Consider the following 16,045-nt stretch of genomic DNA (forward strand, 5'->3'; position numbering starts at 1 on the left):
TCAGGGAAATGGTCCTAAATCCATTCACCTAGAGAGGATCTGGCCTATTCTGGGGACTGATAGGACAGATAGGGATGGATAAGCTGTTCCAAGAGTCTGACCAAGAGTGTCCACTTGGATATCTCTCGTTGCATGAGTGCCTGGACACTGTTCTAGAATTCAGGACACTGGGAGGAGTGAGGCAGGGCCCCAAGGTTTTTAGAGTACTAAGTTACATAATGGAACAAGAACCACACATGAGGAACAAAGGGAATTCTGTCATCTGGCTTGCCTTGTGGTTGGTGACAGCTGTATGTCACCAGAGTTCACTGTCAGCACTGGCTCAGCCCCAGGTCAGAATAATAGAGATGTTGAGTCCAGGAGACCAGTAGCCTGCTTTGGAATGTCACATCCCAGGAGGAATAAATTGCTCTTAAAAAACCCTTGCCCAAATTTGGCTGAGACTTTATAAATATTTACTCCTTAACTTAGGTCTAGTCTTAGAACTATGTGCTTTAGTAAGTAGGGAACTAAGAAAAACAAAGCCAGGGACATATGATGGGGCTGATATTTACCTCATACACATAAGAGAAATGCTAATTTGTTTGGTGTTTGATGACAAATTTTAATTTGGGCACAGTGATAATCACCAATACCAACCAGTGCTATTTTCAACTTATATTTTTTTCACCTGAGAAAAATTTTGATAGAAAGATCCCTTACTGAGGAGTCAGAAAACCTTGGTCCTGGTGTCTGTTTTGTCACTCACAACCTGGGTCTATTTGTACAAGTCCCTTTCCCTCTCTGATCTTCCTTCATCTGTGAAATAAAAGGGTTGAGCCAGATAATCGCCATGGGTACTTTTTCATCAATCATCCCAGGAATCTTTTAAGCAAGACTGACATCTGACTAGAGCTTTTCAGAATATTTAATAAAGCACTGCCTTGTTGGATTTTACACATGGAGGTTTGGGATGGTATAAATCTGATTAGATTGTTCAAATGGAGACCCCTAATGAAAACGCTGTATGACTGAAGTCTCTCTCTTGAGTTTCGAAGAATCATACTTTCTCTGCATTTCTTCCCACCTTTTTGTCTGATCCAGGTTTCTTCACTCTCTTCCAGTCTAGCATTCTTTCTTTCAGCCTCCTAATTTGTCACCTCTAATTAGAGTTCACAGCAACAGGGGCATTAACAATACACAATAATAATAATAACAATAACACACAGGTGCCTACACATACACTCATGCAATCTTTTTTTTTAACATTTTAATTGGAGTATAATTGCTTTAAAATGGTGTGTTAGTTTCTGCTTTATAACAAAGTGAATCAGCTATATATATACATATATCCCCATATCTCCTCCCTCTTGCGTCTCCCTCCCACCCTCCCTATCCCACCCTTCTAGGTGGTCACAAAGCACCGAGTTGATCTCCCTGTGCTATGTGGCTGCTTCCCACTAGCTATCTGTTTTACATTGGGTAGTATATATATGTCCATGCCACTCTCTCACTTCGTCCCAGCTTACCTTTCCCCCTCCCCAGGTCCTCAAGTCCATTCACTACATCTGCATCTTTATTCCTGTCCTGCCCCTAAGTTCCTCAGAACCTTTTTTTTTTAGACTCCATAGATACGTGTGTTAGCATATGGTATTTGTTTTTCTCCTTCTGACTTACTTCACTCTATTTGACAGACTCTAGATCTATCCACCTTACTGCAAATAACTCAATTCATTTCTTTTTATGGCTGAGTAATAGTCCATTGTATATATGTGCCACGTCTTCTTTATTCATTCATCTGATTGATGGACACTTAGGTTGCTTCCGTTGTCCTGGCTGTTGTAAACACAGCTGCAATGAACATTGTGGTACATGATTCTTTTTGAATATGGTTTTCTCAGGGTATATGCCCAGTAGTGGGATTGCTGGATTGTATGGTAGTTCTATTGTTAGTTTTTTACGGAACCTCCATACTGTTCTCCATAGTGGCTGTACAATTTACATTCCCACCAACAGTGCAAGAGGGTTCCCTTTTCTCCACACCCTCTCCAGCATTTATTGTGTGTAGATTTTTTGATGATGGCCATTCTGACTGGTGTGAGGTGATACCTCATTGTAGTTTCGACTTGCCTTTCTCTAATGATTAGTGATGTTGAGCATCCTTTCATGTGTTTGTTGGCAAACTGTATATCTTCTTTGGAGAAATGTCTATTTAGGTCTTCTGCCCATTTTTGGATTAGGTTGTTTGTTTTTTTCATATTGAGCTTCATGAGCTGCTTGTAAATTTTGGAAATTAATCCTTTGTCAGTTGCTTCACTTGCAAATATTTTCTCCCACTCTGAGGGTTGTCTTTTCGTCTTATTTATGGTTTCCTTGGCTGTGCAAAAGCTTTTAAGTTTCATTAGGTCCCATTTGTTTGTTTTTGTTTTTATTTCCGTTTCTCTAGGAGGTGGGTCAAAAAGGATCTTGCTGTGATTTATATCATAGAGATAAGCCGATGTTTTCTTCTAAGAGTTTGATAGTGTGTGAGAGTAGACCACCTTGTCTTGTTCCTGATCTTAGAGGAAATGGTTTCTGTTTTTCACCATTGAGAATGATGTTGGCTGTGGGTTTGTCATATATGTCCTTTATTATGTTGAGGTAAGTTCCCTCTATGCCTATGAGGGTTTTTATCATAAATAGGTGTTGAATTTTGTTGAAAGCTTTTTCTACATCTATTGAGATGATCATATGGTTTTCTCCTTCAATTTTTTAATATGATTTATCACATTGATTGATTTCCATATATTGAAGCATCCTTGCATTCCTGAGATAAACCCCACTTGATCATGTTGTCAGATCCTTTTAATGTGCTGTTGGATTCTGTTTGCTAGTATTTTGTTCAGGATTTTTGCATCTATGTTCATCGATGACATTGACCTATAGTTTTCTGTCTTTGTGACATCTTTGTCTGGTTTTGGTATAAGGGTGATGGTGGCCTCGTAGAATGAGTTTGGGAGTATTCCTCCCTCTGTAATATTTTAGAAGAGTTTGAGAAGGATAGGTGTTAGCTCTTCTCTAAATATTTGATAGAATTCACCTGTGAAGCCATCTGGTCCTGGGCTTTTGTTTGTTGGAAGAGTTTTAATCACAGTCTCAATTTCAGTGCTTGTGATTGGTCTGTTTATATTTTCTGTTTCTTCCTGCTTTAGACTCAGAAGGTTATGCTTTTGTAAGAATTTGTCCATTTCTTCCAGGTTGTCCTTTTTATTGGCATACAGTTGTTTGTAGTAATCTCTCATGATCCTTTTTCTTTCTGCAGTGTCAGTTCTTACCTCTCCTTTTTCATTTCTAATTCTATTGATTTGAATCTTCTCCCTTTTTTTTCTTGATCCATCTGGCTAATGGTTTATCAATTTTGTGTTTCTTCTCAAAGAACCAGCTTTTAGTTTTATTGATCTTTGTTATTGTTTCCTTCATTTCTTCTACATTTGCTTCTGATCTGATCTTTGTGGTTTCTTTCCTTCTGCTAACTTTGGGGTTTTTTTGTTCTTCTTTCTCTAATTGCTTTAGGTGTAAGTTTAGGTTGTTTATTTGAGATGTTTCTTGTTTCTTGAGGTAGTATTGTATTGTTATAAACTTCCCTCTTAGAAATGCTTTTGCTGTATCCCATAGGTTTTGGGTCGTCGTGTTTTCATTGTCATTTGTTTCTAGGTATGTTTTGATTTCCTCTTTGATTTCTTCAGTGATCTCTTGGTTATTTAGTAGTGTATTGTTTCGCCTCCATGTGTTTGTATTTTTTACAGATTTTTTCCTGTAATTGATACCCAGTCTCATAGTGTTGTGGTCAGAAAAGATACTTGGTATGATTTCAATTTTTATAAATTTACCAAGGCTTAATTTGTGACCCATTCTCTATCCTGGAGAATGTTCCATGAGCACTTGAGAAGAAAGTGTATTCTGTTGTTTTTGGATGGAATGTCCTATAAATATCAATTAAGTCCATCTTTTTTAATGTATCATTTTAAAGCTCATGTTTCCTTATTTATTTTCACTTTGGATGATCTGTCCATTTGTGAAAGTGGGGTGTTAAAGTCTCCTACTGTGATTGTGTTACTGTCGATTTTCCCTTTTATGGCTGTTAGTATTTGCCTTATATATTGAGGTGTGCCTGTGTTGGTCGCATAAATATTTACATTTGTTATATCTTCTTCTTGGATTGATCCCTTGATCATTCTGTAGTGTCCTTCTTTGTCTCTTGTAATAGTCTTTGTTTTAAAGTCTATTTTGTCTCATATGAGAATTGCTACTCCAGCTTTCTTTTGATTTCCATTTGCATGGAATATCTTTTTCCATCCCATCATTTTCAGTCTGTATGTGTCCCTAGGTCTGAAGTGGGTCTCTTGTAGACAGCATATATATGGGTCTTGTTTCTGTATCCATTCAGCCACTCTGTGTCTTTTGGTGGGAGCATTTAATCCATTTACATTTAATGTAGTTATCAGTATGTATGTTCCTATTACCATTTTCTTAATTGTTTTGGGTTTGTTATTGTAGGTCTTTTCCTTCTCGTGTTTCCTACCTAGAGAAGTTCCTTCAGCATTTGTTGTGAAGCTGGTTTGGTGGTGCTGAATTCTCTTAGCTTTTGCTTGTCTGTAAAGGTTTTAATTTCTTTGTAGAATCTTAATGAGATCCTGATAGATAGAGTAATCTTGGTTGTAGGTTTTTCCCTTTCATCACTTTAAATATGTCCTGCCACTCCCTTCTGGCTTGCAGAGCTTCTGCTGAAAGATCAGCTGTTAATCTTATGGGGATTCCCTTGTATGTTATTTGTTGTTTTTCCCTTGCTGCTTTTAATATTTTTTCTTTGTATTTAACCTTTCATAGTTTGATTAATATGTGTCTTGGCATGTTTCTCCTTGGATTTATCCTGTATTGGACTCTCTGTGCTTCCTGGACTTGATTGACAATTTCCTTTCCCATATTATGGACGTTTTCAACTCTAATCTCTTTAGATATTTTCTCAGACCCTTTCTTTTTCTCTTCTTCTTCTGGGACCCCTGTAATTCAAATGTTGGTGCGTTTAATGTTGTCCCAGAGGTTTCTGAGACTGTCCTCAATTCTTTTCATTGTTTTTTCTTTATTCTGCTCTGTGATAGTTATTTCCACTATTTTATCTTCCAGGTCACTTATGCGTTCTTCTGCCTCAGTTATTCTGCTATTGATCCCTCCTAGAGAGTTTTTAATTTCATTTATTGTGCTGTTCATCATTGTTTGTTTGCTCTTTAGTTCTTCTAGGTCACTGTTAAACGTTTCTTGTATTTTCTCCATTCTATTTCCAAGATTTTGGATCATCTTTACTATCATTATTCTGAATTCTTTTTCGGGTAGACTGCCTATTTCCTCCTCGTTTGTTTGGTCTGATGGGTTTTTACCTTGCTCCTTCATCCGCTGTGTGTTTTCTCTGTCTTCTCCTTTTGTTTAATTTTCTGTGTTTGGGGTCTCCTTTTTGCAGGCTGCAGGTTTGTATTTCCCATTGTTTTCGGTGTCTGCCCCCTGTGGCTAAGGTTGGTTCAGTGGGTTGTATAGGCTTCCTAGTGCAGGGGACTGGTTCCTGTGTTCTGGTGGATGAGGCTGGACCTTGTCTTTCTAGTGGTCAGGACCATGTCCTGTGGTGTGTTTTGGGGTGACTGTAACCTTATTTTGATTTTAGACCATCTCTCTACTAATGGGTGGGGTTGTGTTCCTGTCTTGCTAGTTGTTTGGCATAGGGTGTCCAACACTGTAGCTTGCTGGTCGTTGAGTGGAGCTGGGTCTTAACATTGAGATGGAGATCTCTGGGAGAGCTTTTGCCATTTGATATTATGTGGAGCCGGGAGGTCTCTGGTGGACCAGTGTCCTGAACTCAGCTCTCCCACTTCAGAGGCACAGATCTGACTCCTGGCCAGAGCACCAACACCCTGTCAGCCCCACAGCTCAGAAGAAAAGTGAGGAAAGAAAGAAAGAAAGAAAAGTAAAATAAAATAAAGGTATTAAAATAAAATTTTTTACATGTATTAAAAATTAAAAAGTAATAAAAAAAGGAAAGAAGAGAGCAACCAAACCAAAAAACAAATCCACCAATGATAACAAGAGCTAAAAGGTGTACTAAAACAAAACAAAACAAAACGGATAGACACAGCTCTAGGTAAAAGCAAATGGTATACAGACAAAATCACACGAAGAAGCAAACACATACACACTCACAGAAAGAGAAAAAGGAAAAAAGTATATATAAAAAAAAAAGGAAGAGAGCCACAGAATCAATAAACAAATCTACCAATGATAATAAATACTAAACCAAGATAAACATAAAACCAGAAACAAATTAGATGCAGAAAGCAAACCCCAAGTCTACAGTTGCTTCCAAGGTCTACTGCCTCATTTGGAATGATTTGTTGTCTATTCAGGTATTCCACAGATGCAGGGTACATCAAGTTGATTGTGGAGATTTAATCCACTGGTCCTGAGGCTGCTGGGAGAGATTTCCCCTTCTCTTCTTTACTTGCACAGCTCCTGGGGTTCAGCTTTGGATTTGGCCCCCTCTCTGCATGTAGGTCACCTGAGGGCGTGTTTTGGGAAGTCTGAGGTCTGCCAGCCTTCAGTAGGTGTTCTGTAAGAGTTGTTCCACGTGTAGATGTATTTCTGACATATTTGTGGGGAGGAAGGTGATCTCTATGTCTTACTCCTCTGCTACCTTTTTTTTTTTTTTTTTTTTTTTTTTTGCCGTACGCAGGCCTCTCACTGTTGTGGCCTCTCCCGTTGCGGAGCAACAGGCTCCGGATGTGCAGGCTCAGCGGCCATGGCTCACAGGCTTAGCCACTCCGTGGCATGTGGGATCTTCCTGGACCGGGGCACGAACCCGTGTCCCCTGCATCAGCAGGTGGACTCTCAACCACTGCGCCACCAGGGAAGCCCCTCCTCTGCAATCTTGAAGGTCTCCTTGCATTCCTTATCCTTAGGTGTCTTGTCTGATCATCCTTGACATGGCCTCCCTCTGTCTCCTAACTCTGTGTCTATGGCATTATGACTATTAAGTACTCTTTGGTGCACTGTCTATGTCTCCTCTCCAAAGAAAGTTCCTCAGGGTAGTATATAGTCCAGCTTTTGCAAATCAAGCATTACAGTTTTCAGTTACAAAAGTAGAACTCTTTCCACAGCTACTTTGTTCAGTTGACTGGATTCCAGTAATATAGCTCAAGAATTGAGAGTGAGACTCTGGAATCTGGATGCAAGGTTTTGATCTTGGATCTACAACTTTCTAGCTGCCAAGCACATTTCTGTGCCTCATTTTCCTCACCTGTAAAACAGGGGTTAAAAATAGTATCCACCTCACAGGGTTGTTGTGAGCATAAATGCCTTGCAATTGTGCCAGGCACTATGTAATTACTCAGTGCATTCTTGTTTAAAATAACAAGAAGCTTTAGAATAGTTCTTTTCCACTGATACATGCTGAGCACCCCTTTGACTCAGCCAAAAGTTTCCTTACTGAAGTTATAGTTAAGAAAGTATGGATAAAGGGAAGCGAGCACCATGAAGTAAGAAATAGAGTTTGGGCATCTTTTTTAGTTATCTATTATTGTATACCAGACATCTCCAAATCTTAGTGGCTTAGTACATGTCCATTTTTTGCCCATAATTCAGCAGTCTGGGGAGGGCTTAATAGGAATGGCTTATCTCTGCTTCATATGGTGTGTGTTCCGGAAGCTTGACTGGGGCTGTGCAATCTCTCATCCTCCAGGGCCTCTTTAAAATAGTTATACTTTACATAGTGACTGTCTTCCAAGGGTGAAAGCAAACACTATAAAGCTTCTTAAGGGTCGGCCTCCAAAGTCCCAATGCATCACTTATATATATTCTATTAGCCAAAGCTGTGCCAAAGCCATCCCAGATTCAAGGGAGGAGACCTTAGTCTCCACTTCTAGGTCAGAGCAGTGGCATGTACAGAGACTGAAGGAAGAAACTGCTAGTGGCCAGTCTTTGTAGACAGAATCAGACAGACCTGATCTCCAATTTAAGTTCCTCCACCTAACACCTAAGGGACTTCTGTGAGTCTCCATTGCCTCATCTTTAAAATAGCTTATTTTGAGATTGTGTGGAGTAATATAAAGGATGCATGTGAAGTATCTAACACAATACTTTATTCACAAAAAATGCTAAAGACCTACTTCCTTTTCTTTTCCCTTGATACCCACTCCCCCACCCTGCAACCGAAGAACAAATCAAAGTAATGGTAGAGAGCATTCTTTCTATAAAGGAGAGTAATATCTTATTCCTCACCTTGCCTGTAATGGTACTGTGATTGAACATCCCGAATATGGAGAGGTTATTCAGCTTCAAGGTGACCAAAGAAAAAACATATGCCAGCTTCTCTTGGAGGTTGGCATTGTCAAGGAGGAACAGCTTAAGTAAGGTTCATGGATTCTAAAATGAACCTAAATACGTGGAGAATTTCTTGAATAATTTTGTTCTCTGAACCAAGTTTGGCTGCCTTGTGAAATGATTCTCTGTAGTAAACGGACTTTTCATTTATTTAATCATTCAAACTTCCATTCACATCTGCATGATTACAGAAAACATGAGGTATATAGGCTAGTAACACATAAGAAAATTGCAGTAAGATGGTAATGAAACCCCGTATTCATCTTAACATATTTCCAATGGAAAATCTTTTGTTTTGAGTGTTTATTTGTTTATTGTTCAGTTTATTACTTTTCACTTGATTAAATTTTTTGTTGTATTAAACCATGTGTGTTGCAGCTTAACAATTAAAAAAATCTATGGGAAAAAAAAAACGAGATCACCACTGAGCTCGTCCAGTTGAAGAGCTATTAACCATACAAACAAATTTAACACCCGAAAAAAGGAGTGCCACTGCTGTGATTTTTGATGTCACTTACATTTAAAATTGATGTTTGTTTGTTCTGTCTGTGGTTTGTGAATGCATATGGCAAGTCTCTGCCCACAGAGAGTCACAAGCCTCTAATTGTGTGACTGCCTCTTGCTTTGAGGCACCCCCAGGGAACACCAAAGCGAACTTAATCTCTACCTACTAGCGTGTAGTTTAAGTCAAACCATCTCAAACATGCAATTCATATTTAGGAATATCATGCAGTAATTTTCACATGGACATGGAAATAAAGGGACAGAAACATTTCTTCATTAAGGAAGATTCCCTGTAAGATGGTAAAGAACCCTCAATGGATTATCTCAATCTCCATGATCAGTCAGGATGGTCTTTCCTTTTTATAGCCATCATTTTTGGCTATGTTCTTTTGATTGAACCTCCTCCAAATACCCTGACAGATAGTACTCTTCTGTGGTCCTTCCAGGTCATTTTTATGGTGGCCACAGCTCATAAAATATAGGCATGTAGAATTTTGAATCTTTAGAAATGAATTTTTATTGTAACTCACTTTGCTGAGATACAGCATGTAATATGATTAACATCACATACTTTGGCTACAAAAGACTGTTTCAGAGGAGAGAGATTCTTCTGGCCTATCATCACAATTTTTCTTTTTGACGTTATTGAGCTACTTCATACTTAAGGCACTTCATTTAGGTCAGCCATCCTCAGATTAATTTGAATGATTAGAATTTAAGATCCTCTTGGTATGGAGTACAGGGGTAATGTGGTGCATACTCAGTTTTCACTGGAGAGTATCAGAAATGATGGGATCAGTATGCTAGCAATTAGAGACTTTTGGGGAATGTAAAAACTGAAGCTCTGGAATTGGATTTGGAAGTAACTGCTCTGTTGTCAGTGATTTGGGATCAGCCTTAGACAGCATTCTTGTCTTTTTTTTTTTAATTTACCTTTTTAACCATTTTTTTAACATATTTTATTTATTTATTTATTTATTTATGTATTTTGCCTGTGCCCGGTCTTCGTTGCAGCGTGCAGGATCTTTGTTGCTGCGTGCGGGATCTTTTAGTTGTGGCATGCAGGATCTTTTAGTTTTGGCATGCAGGCTCATAGTTGTGACATGTGGACTCTTAGTTGTGGCATGCGTCTGGGATCTAGTTCCCCGACCAGGGATCAAACCCGGGGCCCCTGCGTTGGGAGCGTGGAGTCTTACCCATTGGACCACCAGGGAGGTCCCTATTGTCTTTCATTAATGTCACCATTTTTTTTTTTTTTTTTGCGGTACGCGAGCCTCTCACTGCTGGGGCCCCTCCCGCCGCGGAGCACAGGCTCCGGACGCGCAGGCCCAGCGGCCACAGCTCATGGGCCCAGCCGCTCCGCAGCACGTGGGATCCTCCCGGACTAGGACACGAACCCGCGCCCCCTGAATCAGCAGGCGGACTCTCAACCACTGCGCCACCAGGGAAGCCCCTAATGTCACCATTTAGTTTCATGGGTTCAGCCCACATTCTCTTTGTTTCCACACACCAAAAAAGGTCACTCAATTTCTTCCCCTGTATTTCTTTTCTTATTTCCCCTGAGTATGGAGCTTGGAAATCTAAATGCACCTTAATGATCTGGAAATGAAGCCCCTTCTGTCCCAGGGATGAGACTCTGAGAAAGCCCTACAGTCACCAGCATACATTTATAAGGTTGGGTCTAATTTGGATCCAGAAAAATACTAGGGGAACCATAGACCCAGCTTCAGCACTTGGACAGATGTTTCCACCATACTCTATTTCCATAGGGCCACTGTAATATTCAACATGTAAGTGTGCTAAGAAGGGTTTTTAATATATGCTACATTTGAGCTGTTCTGTTTATAGTACCCTCTCACTTATGTTTGTAAATATATGATATGAAATAGTTACTAATCTGAGCCATCTATTATGTATCTTTATTTGTGGAAGAAACCACATGCCCATTATTTTCTTTTAAATGAATGCATTGTCATGTTCCTTGGGCTTTTGAAAGGTCTTAAGCAATTTATTGCCCCAGTTTCCCTCTAGCACCAGGAAGCTTAAATAGCCAAATAGCCCATGGATACACACATTTCTCTCCCTCCTTCTACTCTCTCCAGTATTTTTGCTGAAGAATATATATGTACTTGACTGTATCTTCTGGCTCCACAGCTCTGGATGATCTACCAGAAGTACAACTCCCTCTGACACTGAGAGATTTGAAATGACTTTCAGCAGACTTCTGGCTGCCAGCCTTCCTTCTACATGAGTATCTGTCTCATCCTATAGGTTCAGTGTGAGTCATACACAGTCCTCTGTTTTATGACACAACATGTCATCATCTTTTGAGCAATCGTCACTTACAGTGTTACTGGTATTATTTCTATTTATTTGCTACAGATTGCTGAATTGAATGAAAAGCCAGGGTGAGGACCATAGAATGAAGGCATCAGCTTTCCTTTCTTCCTGTTTCTCTCCTCCTGCATTTGCTCCACCTCCTTCTAACAGCTGGTCTGTGTCCCAGCACATCCATTGCTAATGAGTGTTAGCAGCTGCCTAGGTAGTGATCCCATTTCTCAGATAGCCAATGGGGTATTACCAATGAGGCCAGTATTTTAACTCACAAAGGGAAGAAGTTTGAGCTCTGTTTACTCAGAGGTAAATAAAAAATTATATCTGGACCATATGTGTGAAACTATTCAAAAGAGAATGAAAGAACAAGATAAATATAGTTCGTCCCTGAGGTCCTTTCTTGTCTTTTAATAGAAGTGTACAGATGGTATAATGTGTACCATTATACATGTAATATGTCTGTGCTCAAGAAAACTTTCTTTGTTTGCAACTGTTTGATTTTGAGGTTACCAGTGATGGTAAACAACTGAAGTACAATCCTCCATGCCTATGAAAAGAAATATCCCGAAGTCTTATCTTAGATCTTGTTCCTAAACTTTAGTGCATAATTTTAACAGGTTAATTTCAAACATATTTCTTAAAGTAATAGGGTGGAATCAGATTTCTGGAATCCAAACAGGGTTAAAACTTTCAATTTTGACCAGGGTTAATGGCTGCCAAGACATATGGGATCTTTAAGACTATTAGCAAGAAAATGCATCAAGGAATAGGCCCTGTGTCTGTAAAGCCATGCCTTGAGAGAATCCACAGTAATATGCCAGCTACAAATGACATCTCCATCGTAATGGGGATTATATTTATATTGCCAAAAATAGACCAAGACAAGGCCTATCCCATGAGATATCCCTTAATATTATTTTGCTTTTTCCATGCTAAGGATAGTAATTTTTTAAATGTCAATTTGGGAGACTCAAAGGTTACTTGTCTTTCTTTTATAAAAACGCTCATAGTTTGTTTAATTTCCATAAACAATGCAATTACTAAAGCATTCTGAGTGCCAAGTATGTGCCGGACACCACACTCTGTGCCATGAGGACTATATAAATGAGTGTACTCTGGACTAAAAGTAGGCCCTCGTATCTTCAAAAGCTATCTTTCATTCCCGAGAATGCAGCTTTGGGAAGGACACAGATGTACCAGAGAAAAGGGGGAGAGAGAGAGATAGAGAGGGAGAGAGAGAAAGACATTGCAGATCAGTCTGATCAGTGGAGTCAGTGCCAGAGCCAAATCTACATTGCCCTCATGTTCACATGGAAGTAAATCTGTTTTTTACAATATCTTTATTGAGTATAATTAACAAATAAAATTGTAAAATACTTAAAGTGTAAACCATAGTGAATTGGCATACATATGCATTGTGGAAGGATTCCCCCATTTAGTTAATCAACACATCCATCTCCTCACATACTTATCTTTTGCTGGTTTTCGTGAGGACATTTAAGTTCTACAAACTTTAATTATACAAGACAGTGGTATCAACTCTAATCACCATGTTTTACATTAGATCCTCAGACCTTAACCATCTTATAGCTGAAAGTTTGTACACTTTTACCAACTTCTCCCTATTTTCCCCACTCCCCAGCCCCTGACAATCACTTTTCTACTGTTTCTATGACTTTAACTGTTTTTTTTTTTTTTTAGATTTGACATACAAGTGCAGGATTTCCTTCTTTCTCATGGCTGAATAATATTCCATTGTGAATTAATATTCCTTTCCATTCCATATCCTCTTTATTCATTCATTCATTGGTGGACAGCTAGATTGTTTCCACATCTTGGTTATTGTGAATAATGCTGCAATATAAATCTAAGTTTATAGTGCAATTTGTAGGTGTTTGCTTCTCCATGTTTTGTTAATTAAATTGATTTCCTTTTTGAAGACCGAATATGGTTTCCTAAGATTACTTCCTTGAAGCCAGGAGAAATAGTACTATTTTTAGTTTTAATTTTAAAACTATGAAGTGGTACCTTTCCTCTATTCAGCATTATTTAAGCCTCTTCACCTATTTGATTCAACTTTAGTCCCAATAAAAAATAAATGAGCTCAAGGATAAGAAACGAAAATATTGACAAGTAACTTAGTACTTTTTTAATGTTGAGTATGTAGCCCAAAGAGTTGAAAAAAAAAAAAGAATAGAAAAGAAATTATATGCTATACATATATTCTGACTGATTGGATGTTTCTAATCCTAACATCAGAAAACAGACACCAGTAGGTATATATTCTACACACCCTCTTCATAACAGGTTTCTCAGGAGTAAAGAATTAACAGTAGTTGGAAATGTAACAGAACTCTCAAAAGCACATGAAATAAGCTACATACATTATAAAACATAATTTGTGTTTTGTTAATACTGTGATGGTGGTATGGAAATGGAAAAGTCAAAAAAAAAAAAAAAAGGCCAAGTCAGTATCATTTGGAGATGGCTTGATTTTTATTCCCAGGAAGAAGTCCAGAAGGAGGAATGATTGCACAATTTTCACAATGAAACCCTGTAAAGCCACTCTTCTGTGGCATGGTGGGAACATAAGAGTTCAGGAACCAAATATATCTGATTCTTATTCCATTTAGGCCTATGTGTCTCTGGACAGTTAGAGAAAAATTCTGATTCTCTGTTTTCTCATTTATAAAATAATAGTGCTGAAATCAACCCTACAAGATGTGCATTTCAGTGAGATTTTATATTTATCTGGCACATAGTGGACTTTAAACATTTGTTATTTTCCTTCTCTTAATCCCTGTGTTTGTATATATAGCTCTCACTACAAATTCTTAACACATTTTCATAATTTTTTTTTAAAAAAATGGTTGTACTGCTAATAATAATACAGTATAGCTTGTGTTTATCTTTCCGAAGAATTGCTTTAATGGCTTTTCAAACTAGTTATCTATCCCCAAAGCTGGACACTAAGAAAACACACACCACTGAATGTTTTGTGTTAAACTTTCTTCTATCTTATCTCAAGATGCTTGAAGATACTGAATTTAAGAAATTAAGTAAAGAGAAGTATCATGTGCTAGTTTTATGAGACCAGAAATTGTGTCCTCTCCTCTGATTTTTTTCCAGATAAGTCAATTCATCTGTTAGTTTATCTTCTGCCATCTATAAAATGAGGATGGTGGCATTTATTTTGGCAATGCTGTGAATTTTTCAATCCTTAGGAGCTTGAAAGAGCATTAATTATTACATTTTTGTGAGATATTTATTTTTAATAGCACAAAGGCTCTATATATAATTCAGTAGTTCTGAAGTTTTCATGATGCTTTTCACTGATTCATATTCTAGTGGGGTAATGACAAGAAATTGGAGTTTTTAAGTGCCCAGTTTTTCTTTATTCACTAGTCTTTAGACGAGCTTTACTTTTTTTTTTTTTCTTAAATAAAAGTCTTCTCAAAAATATATTTCATAACCCTTTGAGTATTTCTCTGAGGAACATTCTGGTAAGAGACACATTTTAGACTCTATTGTCCCATTGTCTTTCATGGCTCTCTGTCAAGAGAACTAGCTGATGTCATTTAGATCCTCTATCTGCTGGCTGCAGTAGCTCTAAGCACAAAAAGGGCTAGTCCTTTTGTTCTGCTGAAGGTTTCATGGGAGTGCTACCAAGTCCAACAACAAAAAAGGCAGAAATGCAGAAGGCAGTAAGGATAATCAAAGATAAAGGATTTAAACTTTGAGGAGGTTAAATTCCTTTGTGAGAACAGGGAAAGAACAGAAGTCCTATAAGAGCATGTTTGGGTTATTGCCTCCATCATGTGGGTGAAATAAAACCAAAGACATTCACTAATATTCAAAAGCTACTTTCAGTTTAGTTACAGCTACATAAATTTCTCAACGAATCTGTATGCTGCTAGAAAAAAGCCTCTGCTCTGAGAGGTAGTGTATACACACTGTCTTCCTAGCATTTTTTTCCCCCATTTTTTCTTTTCCCTTTATTCTTATTTCTTTCTAGTGTGTTTTACAGAATTTGCTTTTGCTATAAATTTACAGTCTAGATTTTATTTGGGCTGGTGGACTGCAAAATTGTGTACTATTAATGTATCTAAAATATAATTTTGAGAGAAATAAGACAAAAAATTCAAGTTGAAATAGATTCTAAATAAAGTGATATAGAATGGATCTTTTTGAGTATAATGATTTGAGGGTTTGTTTTCTTTTTTAGAAAATCCAGGCAGGTTTGCTTCTTACATTTTCTTCTATTCCACACAAAATACTCACTGTTGTAAGACATTAAACAATACCTCACAAAAACACCTACATTAAGCTGACTGATCTGGGCAAGAAGAACCTTCTAAATTGAAAGAATAGGCTTTTCCCCATAAGCTGGTTTGAGCTGTCAGAAAAACAATGATGTGTTGTTTCCACTGAAATTGAACAAGGACCTACACTCATTATTAATTTTTTTCCATTTTAAATCTCAGATTGCTGAGACTGATAATCACTGTATTAGTGCGTCAAATAAAAAACTACTATTTGGTAGAGCATTTGAATACCGTGGAGTGCCAGGGGGAGCTTACAATTTGACTTTAAATTGTGGGCCCCAAAACAGGACCCTCAAACGCTGAAAATCTCCAACAAATTCAGTGTGACCAAGTTTTTCCCCTCTAGGTAGCCTGTTTTCTTTGGCATTCAGCCTCTAGAAATTAAGACCCAGTTTCCCTGGCAACAATAACAGTGAACAAGACTTCACAAGGGCTCTCCCATTCAGATTGTTAGCTATACAAATAAAGTAGCACAGAGAGATTGCCTCAGCATAAAAGAATAA

Source organism: Mesoplodon mirus (assembly GCF_964341445.2).
Source record: "Mesoplodon mirus genome assembly, chromosome: 1".
Taxonomy (NCBI): domain Eukaryota; kingdom Metazoa; phylum Chordata; class Mammalia; order Artiodactyla; family Ziphiidae; genus Mesoplodon; species Mesoplodon mirus.